Source organism: Pipistrellus hanaki (assembly GCF_964339955.1).
Source record: "Pipistrellus hanaki genome assembly, chromosome: 6".
NCBI lineage: Eukaryota > Metazoa > Chordata > Mammalia > Chiroptera > Vespertilionidae > Pipistrellus > Pipistrellus hanaki.
The window spans coordinates 85,126,116-85,140,792 of NC_140508.1; the positions used below are offsets into that span (position 1 = coordinate 85,126,116).

Below are 14,677 nucleotides of genomic sequence, written 5' to 3' on the forward strand. Positions count from 1 at the left end.
GAGAGGGAAGAGCTGTGCAGAGGCCTGAGAGGGGGTGAGAGCTCTGGGGAGCTGAACGGTCAAATCTGCGCGGTCAAATCTGCGCTCGCGTGTGCAGCCGAGTTGATTCCTCCGCCAGAGGAGGCACCTGTGTCTCTGAATCGCAGCCCCCAGCACAGAATGGGGCCCCCGACGAGGGAGGTAAGTTTTACTAAGCTCCTGCCACGTGCCAAGCCCTTTATGGTGTCCCTTTCGATCCTCAAAACCGCCTGGGAGGTAGTCTTTACTGCCCCTGCTTCGCAGGTGGGGAAACCGAGTCTCAGACGGGTATCCTGCCCCAGGATGCAAAATGACAGTGAACACACACAGAGTGTTTACTGTATGCCAAGGGCTTCCCAGAAATCCACTCATTTAGTCCCCCAATAACGGCCTGTGGCCGACGTTATCACCATCACCACCACCACCACCACCACTACCACCCCCTCCCCCCCTTACAGAGGAGAAATCCGCACAGCCGTGCTTTACGGCTCTCGCCCACACCTCCACAGCCAGCAGGGGGCAGAGGGAGGGTTTGAGCCAGGCGCGCCAGGAGCTAGTCTGTGTCCTGAACCACGGGCTGTGCTTCCGCTCAGCAGTGCGGAGTGGGGCCGGGCCGAGTGGCTCAGTTGGTTGAGCATCATCCCATGTACGAAGGCTTGGTTCCCGGTCAGGGCGCATGCTCAGTTTCCAGCTCAATGCCTGGCAGGGGCCTGCAAGAGGCAGCCGGCAGCCGGTCAAGGTTTTGCTCTCACACTGATGTTTCTCTCTCACCCCCTCTCCCTTCCTCTATCTAACTCAAATATATATTTTTTTCTCCCTCTCCCCTCCCTACGTGGAGCCTGTACTTGTTCTTCAGTAAATCACCACCTTTGCTATATATATATATATATATATATATATATATATATATATATTAAAAAAAAACAAACAAAAAAACCCAGTAAGTAGTGGAGTTCAAGCCCAGAGCTACCTGACCCCCAAGCCGCTGGCCTCCCCGCTCCCCAGGATGATGCTTACTGAAGGAGAGCACGTTTTACCGAGGGAAAGCGTACACAAATGCATGCGCCATGCACATAGGCACAGGCAAGTGGGCAGCATAGGGGACAGCTAAGCAGCCCTGGACTCCAGGTTTGGCTCTGCCAAGGCTGGGGCCAGGCTGACGCCAAAAGCCATCCACCACGGCTCTAAATGTAGAGGGAGGCAAAAAAAAAAAAAAAATTGGTAATCGAGATACATAATATTTTAATGAGATATTTTTAAAAGTCAAAATCCATGCAAAGAAAAGTCCTTGATGACTACGCTGTGGACAAATTCAAATAAAGACCGGGTCAGACCCAGCACCTGCACGCATCCCCCTCGCTCTCCTCACTCTGTCCCAGCACCCCTGGGACTCGAGGATCCTGGGTGTGTGGCTTCTTTGCCTCTCTGTGCCTCAGTTTCTTTAACTGTAGGGTAATAGTTCTCCTGGAGGTGCTGTGCAACCGAGAGGCAGCGGATGGGAGTGTGTGACAGCCCAGGACGGGCTGAGGGAGGGCGATGATGGTGATGGTGGTGTTGTCGGTGGTGGTTGTGGTGGTGCAGGAGGAGGACGGTACAGGGGAGGAGGAGGAGGAGGAGGAGGAGGAGGAGGCATTTGTGACACCAAAACTCACTGTGCTACATGCACGTGCCGGCCCGTGGGTGTGTGTGATTCACAGTTCTGAACTTTTCGGAGACACGTAAGTCCCTGGGAACCTGAAACCCCAGGTGGGGGGAGCAGGGAACGCTGGGCAAACCTTCCAACTGAGAAAATGCCCTTTTTTGGTAAAGTGAGCTGGGTGAGCCGGCTCCGGGGCTCTGGGCTCTGCTGCGGGCTCCTCGGGCCCATGGCAGCCCTCACACTGCGCCCTGGAGGACTCCCAGGGCGGGCAGCGGGGAGAGGACAGGGAGGGGTCACCTGTGGACCCTCCACGGAGCCAGAGCGGGCAGCCACACTGCACACTCCTCTGCCCATGTCCCGCAGTCTGGCCGGCGGATTCCTCCATCAGCCCCCTCATCATGCCCGCGATCTCTGGTGTGGCTCCCCAGGGCCCGGCCTCCGAGCCAGGAGGCCCTGCGCCCTCCCTCCCCCTCTCCTCCCAACACCCATGGCCATCCGTCACCACCTCTTGTCTCTATGGCTCTTGAATTTGCCTGTCTCTCCATTCCTCCGTCACTTCTCCTGCAAAGTACTTCTCCCCCCCTCTTCCCCCCATTACCCGCCCCCCCACCCCCACCCCCAGCCCGCATCCCTGCTCCGGGCTCGCTCCCTCCCACTGACTGCACGCAGAGGCCCCGGTGGGCGTGGTGAGCTGGCTTAAACCAGTCACCTGCTGCTTCAAATGTGTGCAAGGCTTCCCGTGGTGCTCAGCGGAAAGCCCCGATTGCCTATCCGGCCTTCGGGCTCTCGCACCCTGGGCCAGAGACAGTCTTGATGGAGTGTGACTGGCAGCGCACAGTGGAAACACAGGCTGTCACCCCAGGAGCCTGCTTCTAGTTCAATGCCTCGCAGTGTGGTGCACGCCCCCGCCCCCAGCCTCCCAGCACCGGCAGCTGGTTGGGAATGCAGATTCTCGGGCTCCACCCCAGACCGACTGGCTCGGATGTGCGGGAGGCTGTGTGTGAGAAGCCCCGCAGGCGCTCCCGCTGCTCACGAACGTCTGAGAGGCACGTGCGGGGCAGACGGAGCCAAGTCCAGCTCTCCTTTCCGCAGTTCCAGCTGCTCACCCCCTAGGAGCCGGGCGGGGTGGGGGGGTGGGGGGGATGTTTCTTTAAGCGCCAGGATCTCTCCCCGTCCTGCTGGGCAAATGCAGGAACCATTTTTTTTTCTTCTTTAAAATATATTTTATTGATTTCTTACAGAGAGGAAGAGAGAGTCAGAAACATCGATGGGAGAGAATCATCCATCAACTGCCTCCTGCACACCCCTACTGGGAATGTGCCCGCAACCAAGGCACCTGCCCCTGAAAGGAATCGAACCCCGGACCCTTCGGTCCCCAGGCCGACACTCTATCCAGTGAGCCACACCGGTTTTGGCAGGAACCGTTTCTTCTGCTGCGACCACGCGCGGAGTCCGGGAGGAGTCCTCTGGACGAGGGTGTCTGACCCCGCGGGGCGCAGGGACGGAGCCCTAACTGGGGCAGAGGGAGGGGCAGGGATCAGTCACTCTTCTTGATTTCATCGGGATTAGCTTTCCTCTCTCCCGTCAGCAGGGTTAAAAATAAGGCCTGCGGTTGGGGGACAGGGGCAGGGTCTGAGCCCCAGGGAACCACTCCCGGAGCACCCACCCCCTCGCCTGCCTCCGTCCCACCCCGGACCCCTCGCGGCCTGGCCACAGCTGGCCTGCTGCCCCGCTGTCCCCCGGGCACAGACGGCTTCTCTGGGCTCACCCCCACTCCCCGCCTTTCCTCCTTGAATGCTATTCCCCTCCGTCCAACGCCCAGCCCTAAAGACCCGCCCAAGACCCTTCTGTGCATGGATTCATTCATTTCATACAGCTTCACAAAGAACCCGCCTGTGGCAGGCACTGACCTGGGCCCTGTGGCCACACTAACCAACCAGGCACCGAAAAATCCCTGTGGCCAAAGCCGGTGTGGCTCAATGGATAGGGCGTTGGCCTGCGGAGTGGAAGGTCCTGGGTTCGATCCCGGTCAAGGGCATGGACCTTGGTTGCGGGCACATCCCCGGTGGGGGTTGTGCAGGAGGCAGCTGATCGATGATTCTCTCTCATCGATGTTTCTAGCTCTCTGTCCCTCTCCTTTCCTCTCTGTAAAAAATCAATAAAATATATATTTTTAAAAATCCCTGTAAAACTCCCATTCTTGTGCAGATCACAGTGGCAGGCTGAATCCAGCCAGCTGCCTGCTTTTATACCGCCTGTGAGCTTGTAATGGTTTTTATATTTTTAAACAGTTGGGGGTAAAAAACAAGAGGGTAATATTTTCTGGCACGTGAAAAATTTCATATGACGTTCACATTGCAGTGTCCATATAAATAAAGTTTCACTGGAACACAGCCACACCCGTCTGTTTTTCTATTGTCTAGAGTTAAATAGTTGCCATGGAGACTGTATGACCTGCCAACTCAAAAATATTTATACTCTGGCCCAGCTGATGTTGCTCAGTGGTTAAGCATCAATCTATGAACCAGATCACAGTTCAATTCCTGGTCAGGGCACATACCCAGGTTTTGGGTTTGATCCCCAGTGGGGAGTGTGCAGGAGGCAGCCAATCAATAATTCTCTCTCATCATTGATGTATCTCTCTCTCTCGCTCTCGCTCTCCCTCTCCATTCCTCTCTCTGAAATCAATAATAGCATTTTAAAATCTGAAGGGAATATCCTGTTTAAGAAAAGTCACAGTTCGGCCCTTGCAGAAAACTTTTTTTTTTTTTTAATATATTTTTATTGATTTTGTACAGAGAGGGAGGGAGAGAGATAGAGAGCTAGAAACTTCGATGAGAGAGAGTCATCAATCAGCTGCCTCTTGCACACCCCCTACCGGGGATATGCCCGCAACCAAGGTACATGCCCTTGACCGGAATCGAACCCGGGACCTCTCAGTCCCCAAGCCGACGCTCTATCCATTGAGCCAAACCGGTTTCGGCTGCAGAAAACTTTTGTCGACCCCTGTTCTCATGTATTTACTCAATGACTGTCTCCTCTTCTATTGTTAACTAGAGGCCCAGTGCACCAGTTTGTGCATGGGTGGGGTCCCTTTGCCTGGCCGGCAATTGGGGCCAATCAGGGCCATCTCGCCCAGCCCTGACTGAGGCCAATCAGGGCCGGTGATGGGGAGGGACCTAAGGAGGGACCCAGGGTTGGCTCCAGGGAGTGTCTGCTCTCATCTCACCCAGTCCCGATCAGCCGGACCCAGCAGCAAGCTAACCTACCAGTTGGAGCATCTGCCCCCTGGTGGTCAGTGCACATCATAGCGACTAATTAGTCAACAGCATATTAGGCTTTTATATAGATAGATAAAGATAGATAGATAGATAGATAGATAATTATCTGTTCTTCCTGGAGCACTTTGCCTGGCTCTGTGCTATGGCCGCCTTTTCACATCTGACCTCAGAGAGCTGGAGTCACTTTCTCCAGGTCACACAGTTACTAACTCTGGCCAGGTCTTCCCTGTCCTGGGACCATGTGTGGAGAGGACTAGGACCCAGCCATGCAATCTCTCCGAAAATCAACGGATGAACAGGGGCATGGAGCCCGGCCTCGGGACCACATAGTGGAGTGGCTAAGAAGGGGCAGCTCTGGCCAGGTGGCCTGGGTGCGAGACCTGATTCTGCTTCCAGTATCCTCGGGCCCATCTGAGTCCCCTGAGCCCCAGCCTTCCGTCTGGAAAGTGGGGATAATAATAGCACCCACCTGGGGAAAATGCTATAAAAAATAAACGAACAGTCCTATGGCCCTTAGCACAGTGGCCAGGACAGGATGTGCTACAGAGGTGCATGCAAATAAAGTACATAAGAAGCACATAACAGTACGTGTTTTTGGAGAAGGAAGGCTAAAGGAAAATCCTGAACGGACTCAATGCCACTGATTTGCTGGCTTTAAAATTAGAAAAAAGCCCTTCAGGACAAGCTGTCCGTGGTGGGTGTGGAGGCGATAATCTGCAGGCTGCAGAGGTGCCTGGCAGGGCCAGGGCTGCCAAGTGTCTTCCTGAGGTGGGATGCTTCAGATGCCACTGCCCGCCCCCCCTTCTCCCAAAATAGCCTCTCGCCCTGGCTCTGGCTGGCCACAGCCATTTCCCCGAACAACCGGGGTCAGAGTAAACCCGAGGAGGAGCCACAGCTGGGGTGTCTAGCCACCTGCCCAGAGCTCCCTGGGAGAAAACACCTACCTGCCCAAGGATGCGGGCATGGGCCCAGTGAGAGAGTCCTGACAGAGCCCTTCCTCCCCACCTCCACCCCTGGGCCCCATTTGGCAAATGTGTGCTAGGCCCCTGCCCAGAAGGCCCTCCCCAGAAGGGCTAAGGGCACAAGCTCAAGTTCAAATTGTGGCACCACCTGACCTTTGCTTTCTTGGCCTCAGTTTTCTCAACTGTGAGATGGGTATAACAGCCATTTCACAAATTCACTAGGCGCCTGAAATGAGATGACACGGAAGCGCTTAGCATAAACTGAGCACTTCACAGATGCTGGCTATCATTACTATTGCAGTGTTTGTTATTATTATAGCGACGCTTACCAGCAATTCCCTTCCAAAATTCTACGGACTGCCAACGAGTTCGGATGCAAACATTGTCTCACGGTTCACCCACCTGTGTCACATACCAGTACTTCATGCCTGTCTATTGTCAAATGATGGTCCGTGGAAGCCGCCCATGGTCTTCACCAGCAGAGAGGTGTGGAGCAGGAGCTGAATGCTGGTGAGCCTGAGCCCTAGCAAAGGTCAGAGCTGTGCACTGGACTGTTTAGTTGAGACAACAGTAGCTGATAGTCATGTAAATCCTCACTCATAAGATGGTCTGTTATTGGAAACTGCCTGAGAGGGGGACACAGAGCAGCAGCGCTGCTGTTCACCAAGTGTCCAGGGCGTGGCCCACACCTGACCCGTGCGGCCCCGAAGATACCCAGGCCCCAGCCCCTGGAACCTGCGAGTGCGGCCTTACACGGCAGAGGAGGCCGGCAGATGTGATTGGGCGAGGATCGGGAGGCGCGGGGATTAGCCTGGATTACGCGGGCAGGCCCGGGGTACCCACAGCGCCCTGGAAGAGGGCGGTGGAAGGAGGTGTGACGGCTTGCGGGAAGGCGGGTGAGGATGGAAGTAGAGACTGGGGCGGTGAGCTTGGAAGATGGAGGGAGGGGGCGTGAGCCAGGGACCGGGGGCTGAAAGAATTGGTTCCTGCCAGAGCCTCCGGAGGACCAGCCCTGCCAGCACCTCGATGTCAGCCTGGAGACACCGACTTCGGACTCCTGACCTCCGGAACCGGCAGAAATAATACATTCTGTCATCGTGAGCCTCCCAATGTGTGGCCGTTGCTTATGGGAACAACAGGATGGATCTCCTGTCATCCTCAAGACAGCCCCCTCTACGGAGGAGGAGTGGAGGCTCAGAAAACCCTCTGCTCGAGGCTCACAGCCTGGAAGTGCCGGAGCCAGCCGGACCTCAAAGCCAGGCCTGTCTGGTCCCAAAGCCGCGGCTGAGTCACGCCTTTGCCAGGCTGCTTCGGTTCCAGCCGCTTTCCAGAGGCCCGTCAGCTGGGACTGGCCGCGGCCCGGCCTGGGGCGCGGTGTGGCCTCGCTCTACATCCCCAGCCTTCGTCCCGACCGCCTGAGCGGGAGGGCCCTGGGCTGGACCACCAGCCCTGATGCCTCACTCCGCTGAAGAAAGGCCAGTCCGTCACCTATGACCGAGGTCGGCTGCACTTGGGCAAACCCTAAGGGTATTACCACGGTCACTAAACAGACAGGAGAACCAGGCTCCGAGGGGCAGCATGGCCGAAGGGCGGCCACATGTCAGGCAGTGTGAGGGCTGGGGCTGGGCCCCAGGTCCTGGTTTGGTCCCAAGCCCACGTCCGCCCGGCATGCAATGGGCCTCAGGGGGCATTCCAGCCTCACCCCTGCCACCCTGCAGGGAGAGGGCATGACCGGGGTTAAGACTAGGATTTCCTGAGCGGGTCCTGCTCTGTCTGAAGTTCTCTAATGCTTTCCTGGAGCTGGAGGGCTGGACTGAAATGTGGGCATTGGGGTGATATTGAAAATATCCAGCAGCCAAAACCGGTTTGGCTCAGTGGATAGAGCGTCGGCCTGCGGAATGAAGGGTCCCAGGTTCGATTCTGGTCAAGGGCATGTACCTTGGTTGCAAGCACATCCCCGATGGGGGGTGTGCAGGAGGCAACTGGTCAATGATTCTCTCTCACAGATGTTTCTAACTCTCTATCCCACTCTCTTCCACTCTGTAAAAAATTAATAAAATATATTAAATATTATATATATATATATATATATATATATATATATATATATATATATATATATATATCTCCAGCAGCTGCTACGGTGTTGGGGGGCAGGGGGGCAGCCAACCAATGGGAATGGTGTGGAGGCCCCCTGCTGGCCGTGTGGTTCATTAGGTGCTGGGTCCCGGGGAGGTCAAGGTCCCGGGCAAGAGGCCCGGTGAGCAGGGCGGTGACGGGGTGGCTGGAGCGCAGAGGGGGCTCAGGGCAGCTGCTGACTACAAACCGATTCAAACTGGGGTATTTCGGGCTTCTAACAGCTGGCGTGGTGAGACTGGAATGTCCCGCTGAATGCTAACTCTGGATGTACATTTCCCTCTTATCCCCCATCTGGTCCCGGAAGCCTTTCCCAGAGGCCACCCCCAGGACATCTGAACTTGATCTTCTGTCCTTCCCCGTGCCTGAAGGGCAACATGAAAAGGTACATACGACTTCATGACCCAGCTCCTGCCAAACCCGGCCCTCCAGACGGTCAGAAAACAGTTCTTCCCGTGTGCCCCGCTGCTGACACCGCTGGGGCTTCTACACGTGATCTTTCCTCTCCAGAACTCCTGTCCCCAGCCTCATCCTTTACCTCTTCCTTGGGTGAACAACTCCTATTCATCCTTCAAAACCCTTCCTGGGGAAAGCTCACCTTGACAGCCAGCTCTCTGCTCTTGCAGTTCCCTGCCCTTGGCTGCCAGGTCACTTTGTCTCCCACTGTGAGGCCCGCAAAAAGCAGAAGCCTCTGCCGAAACCGGTTTGGCTCAGTGGATAGAGGGTCGGCCTGCGGACTGAAAGGTCGCAGGTTCGATTCTGGTCAAGGGCATGTACCTTGGTTGCGGGCACATCCCCGATAGGGGGTGAGCAGGAGGCAGCTGGTAGATGATTCTCTCTCATCCGTGTTTCTAGCTCTCTATCCCTCTCCCTTCCTCTCTGTAAAAATCAATAAAAATATATTAAAAAAAAAAAAAAAAAGCAGAAGCAGAAGCCTCGCTCACCAGCACAGAAGCTGGCACCGAGCAGGTGCTCAGTAAGTATCGGTTAGGTGGATGTTGTGTTGGACGGGTCACATATCCTTGGCGGTGAGACTCGCAGAGCTGGGAAGAACCTCAGAGAGCATCTCCTCTCACTTAACAACACGGCAATACAATGGAGAAACGGAGGCCCGGAGAAGCCTGTGTGACCATTTCCAGTAACTGACAACTAATCATGGCGATGGTTCCCCGGTCACAGACACGTTAGAAGGGTCGCTGACCGAGTGCTCACACATAGCTCATCCCTGCGCCCAGACAATGACTCCGTAAGCGAGAGCTGCCTGCTGTCATCCCCGGGGTACCGGTGCGGACGGGGAAACGGAGGCTCCGGGCTTTTCTCAACAACTTGCCCGCGAGGACACAGCCAGCAAGGGAGGGACCCCAGACAGCGGATCCAGAACCTTGTGTCTCCCGCAGTCCTCTGTGCTGCCCCTCCACAGTGTGGCCACGGGCACCGCCGAAGAGCAGCAGGCCCTGCCTCTGTGTCTTCTACGGAGACCGGCCCAGGCCTGAGCACACAGCAGGTGCTCCTGGGACTCTCGGGCCATCAAGGTGACACAAGAACACGGTTGTGCAGGGCGGATGATGAACAGCCCAGAGATGACTTGGGGAGTGATAAAGAAGATGGTCCAGATAGCTGAATGAATTTGTGAAGAGATTAAAACCCCAAGAATGCCTGAAAATGTCTTTCTTGCCACGCTAGCAGTAACCAGCTGTGTGTCTGCAGATGAGGAATAAAAATCTTAAAAGAATTGAAGCTCTGCAAGTGGCATATCAACATCTATTAAATATTTAAAGAAGGGGGAAATGCTGGAAATCAAGATCAACAGTAATTGATATAAGTCCATCAGAAGACTGACCTGGGCACCTTTGATATTCACAGGGTGAATTTGCATTTTATTATCTACTGCTGACTTAATGGCCTAAAGCAAATTCCCCCCTAACCTGATAATCTTATGGTTTACTAAACAATCACCTTTGATATGTCTGTTTGCGTTCTTAAAAGGCAATTGTGTATTCTATTAAATAAAAGCAGACTGGAACAGAAAAAAAAAGAAAAAAAAAGAACACGGGTGTGTGCCAAGGAGGGTAAAACCCTAGGCCCCTCCGGCCTCTTGCTTTGGAAACCCGGGCGGCCTCAGGGGGCCTAGGAGTGGCCCTGAGCTCCACGGGGGACGGAGCCTGCTGTGGAACGGCCTCACCTTTCGCCCACTCTGCTCCTCGGTCCAATCCAGCCAGGAGGATGCTGAATTCCCTGGGGCCCATCCGCCTCCGCCTCCTCCTCCTCCTCATCATCAATAGGCAATAGCTGTCCAGTGTACCAGGCACAATGCTAAGACATTTGCCTGTTTGATCTCAGTTGGTCCCCACGATATTCTCTAAGGTAGATATCACCATCCATTCCCAATGCACAGAGGAGGGAACCTAAGAGTGAACAGGGTACGTGACCCATCCGACTCACACAGCCCGTGAAGGGAGAAAGCCAGGCATCCCAGGGAAACGAAAGAGAAGTAAGAAGACGGAAGCACTGTTCGGTGTTGGAGTCAGACGACCTGGTTTCAGACCTCAGCTCCCCTCCTTCCAAGTTGCATGACCTCTGGCGAGTCACGGAACTTCTGCAAGTCTCAGTTTCCTTACCAGTAAAATGGGTTAATAGCACTTTGTTGCCACTAGGGTTAGTATGAGGATCTGCGGGAAGCATATAGGTATCGGATCGTGACCAGTATCTACTAAGCACCTGCTGGGTGCCAGGTCCGGGCTAGACCTGGGGATGCAGCAGCGAGCAGGAGAAACTCACCTCAGGGAGCTTTAGAGACTAGCCTGAGTGGTGCACTGCACAGAGTAGGTACACCCCATCAATAGTGGCTGCTGTTTTTATCCTTATTACTTAGAGAGGAAATTTTTCCTCCCACCCTGGAGAGCCACGGCGCCTACCCAGAGAGCCTGCAGCGTTGGCGAGCAGAGTTGGCTTAGGGCTTGCACCCCCCACTTTACCCCACCCCGCTCAGGGACCCGGCCTGCGATGGCATCCCACAGGCGGAGTCAGCAGACATCTCCTGCCTAAATAAGGACAAGGCGCCCAGGAGAGCTTTCTCTGAGCCCCAGGAATGTGACAGCTGAGCCCTCCCCGCCCGGCCACAGCCCCCGCCTCCGCCTCCGGCCTCTCCCAGGTGGGACTCAGCCGCGGAATTCCAGCTCTTCCCAGAGCAGCCCACCCCCACCCCCCAATGCTCCAGGCCGCTCTGAAAACCATAGGGGCCCCGGGAAGGAATGCCAGGCAGCTACCTCTACTCCTGGGGGCTGGCAGCTGGCTGCCACAGGGAGGGCCGGCCCAGCCTGGAGAGCCCACACCCCTGGGTGGAGAAAGCGTTCCCAGCGGTTCCTGTGGCCCAGGAGCTGTGCCCAGCATGAGGTCTCCAGAGGAGGTCCTGACCCCGCCGCTATCTTCCTGTCACACACCATGTCGCAGCAGTCAGACCGGGATAAGCCGGTGGCCCCGGGGAGGGGAGACAGGGGACACAGCTAGCCCAAGCACAGGGGAGGGAAGGCCCCTGAGAGAAGGCCTCGCTGAGACTGTGGCTGAGCGGGAGAACTCAGGCACCAGATGACCCGGGTTCAAATCCTAGCCCTGCTTCTTCCTGGCTGTGCGACTGTAGGCTGGTTATTGTGCTGCCCTGGGCCTCCGTTTCCTGTCGGTGGAATGGGAGGATAGCAGCAGGGACCTCACAGGTTAGCGAATTAAGAGAATCGGTGTTCGCAAAGTGCTCAGAGCAGTAAGAGGACTCTGTTTGGAGTTCTTCATTCACTCCCGGGCACTGGAGGGTGAAAGGCCGCTGTTAGTAATATCGAGCAGGAACCAGGGCACGTGGGCATGGGGTCCTCCCTGCCCCGACCACACAGCGGTGCCAGCTGGGGCTGGAGATCAGCGACTGTGTCTGCCTCTTCTGCGGCCCTGTAGCTAGGAGCACTCTGCCCCCACATCCTCGTGGTGGGTACGCAAGGGCTGTTGTTGAGGTTTGTTTCTTTTCACAGATATTACCTTCGTATTTCCCCCAAAATAAATAAATAATGCTTACAACGAAGAATTTCAAACCGAGCCTTGAGCTAGAGGCCAAGGAAAAGTCACAGGTGTTCATGCACGAATGAAGCGGTATCTACTGAGCGCTGTGTGTGGGTCTGTCCAGCCCCGGGAGGGCAGGCTGGTGGGAAAGAGGTTCTAAGGGAACAAAATAGAGGAGGAGAGGGTTCCATTCCTGGTGACCATCCGTGGCTGGCTGCAGAAAGAGGAAGGACCTGGGCCGGGCCGGAGACAGAGAAAAGACACCATCAGGGAGGGGCCCGGTCACGAGGGGGCCTGAGGGGTGCATCCATGGGAACAGACCAGATGGGCAGAGGGCTCCGTGGGGAAGGGCATCGGGAACAGCCTGAGCAAAGCCAGAGAAGTGGGCAGACGGGGCCTGTGGGCAGGGCAGGGCACGTCACAATGGCTGAGAATCAGACGCCAGGGTACCAGTCCCATCGCCACCTTTTAGGCACCAGCTGACCTCTGGTAAGTCATGTGACTCTACTTCTCCTCACTTCCTGCGGCAGCACAATGGAGCTAATAAAACCATAGCCCTTCGGGGCTGCTCGGACAGCAAGGGAAATGGTGCCTGTGACATTCTGCTCAGTGTGGGGCATGTTGCAAATGTGAAACGGGTGGGCCACACGGAAGGGATTTTTGTCTATTTTGTTCATGGATGAATCCCCAGCACCTAGAACCATATCTGGGCCATCGTAGGTGTTTAATAAAAATGTGCTGGCCAAAACCGGTTTGGCTCAGTGGATAGAGTGTCAGCCTGTGGACTGAAAGGTCCCAGGTTTGATTCCGGTCAAGGGCATGTGCCTTGGTTGGGGCCCACATCCCCAGTGGGGGGTGTGCAAGAGGCAGCTGATCAGTGATTCTCTCTCATCGATGTTTCTAACTCTCTATCCCTCTCCCTTCCTCTCTGTAAAAAATCAATAAAATATATTTTAAAATTAAAAAAAATTTTAAATGTGCTGAATGAATAGCAGCCGTTGCTATCACCGTAGTTACTATGCAGTGATAGGCCTGACGTGGTGGGAGCAGAGGAAAACAAAGGAGACCCTTTGACAGATAAGGAAGCAGGTCATACTGCCATCAAGTCACAGACCAGGAACTGGCTCCCTGGCCAGGATCTCCAGCCCCATCTCCTTCCGTCCTTTCTCCTGCCTGCCTTCTATACGCCTCTCCTAGGTGCCTGCCTACCGAGGAAAGCACGTGACAATGCAATGGGGCTAGAAAGAAACTCGGGATCGGAATTCTGGCCAGGGGAGCTTATAGCCAAGCAGAGAGGATCTATAAGAAAACAATCCCGTTCGGAACGTGCAGCTTCTAGAACAGGGAGCCCAGTGGGAAAAAAGCTGGCGAGCTTCCCTGCAGAAGAGACCTCTGAGCTACAGCTGGAAGCAGAACGGACACACGGAAATCAAGCCAGGAGCTGCGGGGTGCTGGAGCTGCTCAGGAAAGCCCTGCTTGCCAAGAGAGCAGCATCGGCATGTGTCCTCCCAGCTCTGCAGCCAGTGGCTGGTGCCCTGAGAGCTTGCCATCAGCCACAGTGGCAGTATTTACACCATGGAAATCGGCAAACCCCAGGAAGCAGGGTTCTCTACACACACACACACACACACACACACACACACACACACACGCCCGTCCCCTCTAAGGGCTATTTAATAAGCCTTCGCCCATGCTGGCCCCTCTGCCTGCTCTTCCAGGGCTGCCTCGGCCTCCGTCGGGGCTGAAGTCATCTCCCAGAGAAGCCACGGGCTCCGTAGCTGCGCATGGCTGGGGCATGGGAAAGGCCAGGCAAGGAGGCGGATCTGGGACAGCTGTTTCCCCAAGGACGAGGCAGAGAGCTCAGTGCCCCAGGAAACGGAGGCCCTTGAGGGTCGGACCTGCCCAAGGTCATTCAGCAGTCTCACGCACGGTGGAAAGTGTGAACGAAAGGAGCCACATGCTAACCTGACAGCTCAGGGGAGGCCTGCGTGGCAGTCTTGCAAACTCAGAGACCTAAAATATCCACAAAAGATGGTTTGAAAATTAAATATTTAAACTACAAACAGGTTATAGTGGGTAGTCATGTCCTAGGCCGATATTTTCCCTGACAAAGATCAACTTCGATCTTCTTTCCTGAGCCCATTTGCCTTTTCGCCTCTAAGATAACATATCTGTGAGATGTCTGGGTAACTTGTAACTCCCCTTTTTCTGGAGCCCCTGGGGCACAACCAGATGTGCTGGGCACCAGGACAGATGCCTCAAATTCCTTCTTTATCATGTTAGTTGTTCCTGTACCCACCTAAGTACACGTCCATCATTTTACTTTTTATCCAATCCCAGGGGTTTCCCACAGCTTTGCTTTCTCCCGCCTCCTTTATCCATCACCAATGGATTTCATGTAACCCACCTACGTCCCTCCTTTGATTTCGGTGTATAAATAGAAATGTAACCCTCCATTCTCCGGAGCATTATCTCAATTCATTGAGGTCCTGCTTCCTGGCATATGTCCACAGTTTGGCTCAAGTAAACTCACAAAAATCTTTACAGGTTTCAATGGTTTTTTCGTTAACAAGAGGAAGATAAAGAAGGACAGCCACTAC

The 14,677-nt window shown here is 55.0% G+C and overlaps 1 protein-coding gene across 2 annotated transcripts in view; it reads right to left on the reverse strand.

The window, feature by feature from the left end:
• Positions 1 to 14,677, reverse strand: part of JPH2 (junctophilin 2) — a 60,090-nt gene that overhangs the window by 7,156 nt on the left and 38,257 nt on the right. The window lies entirely within an intron of this gene.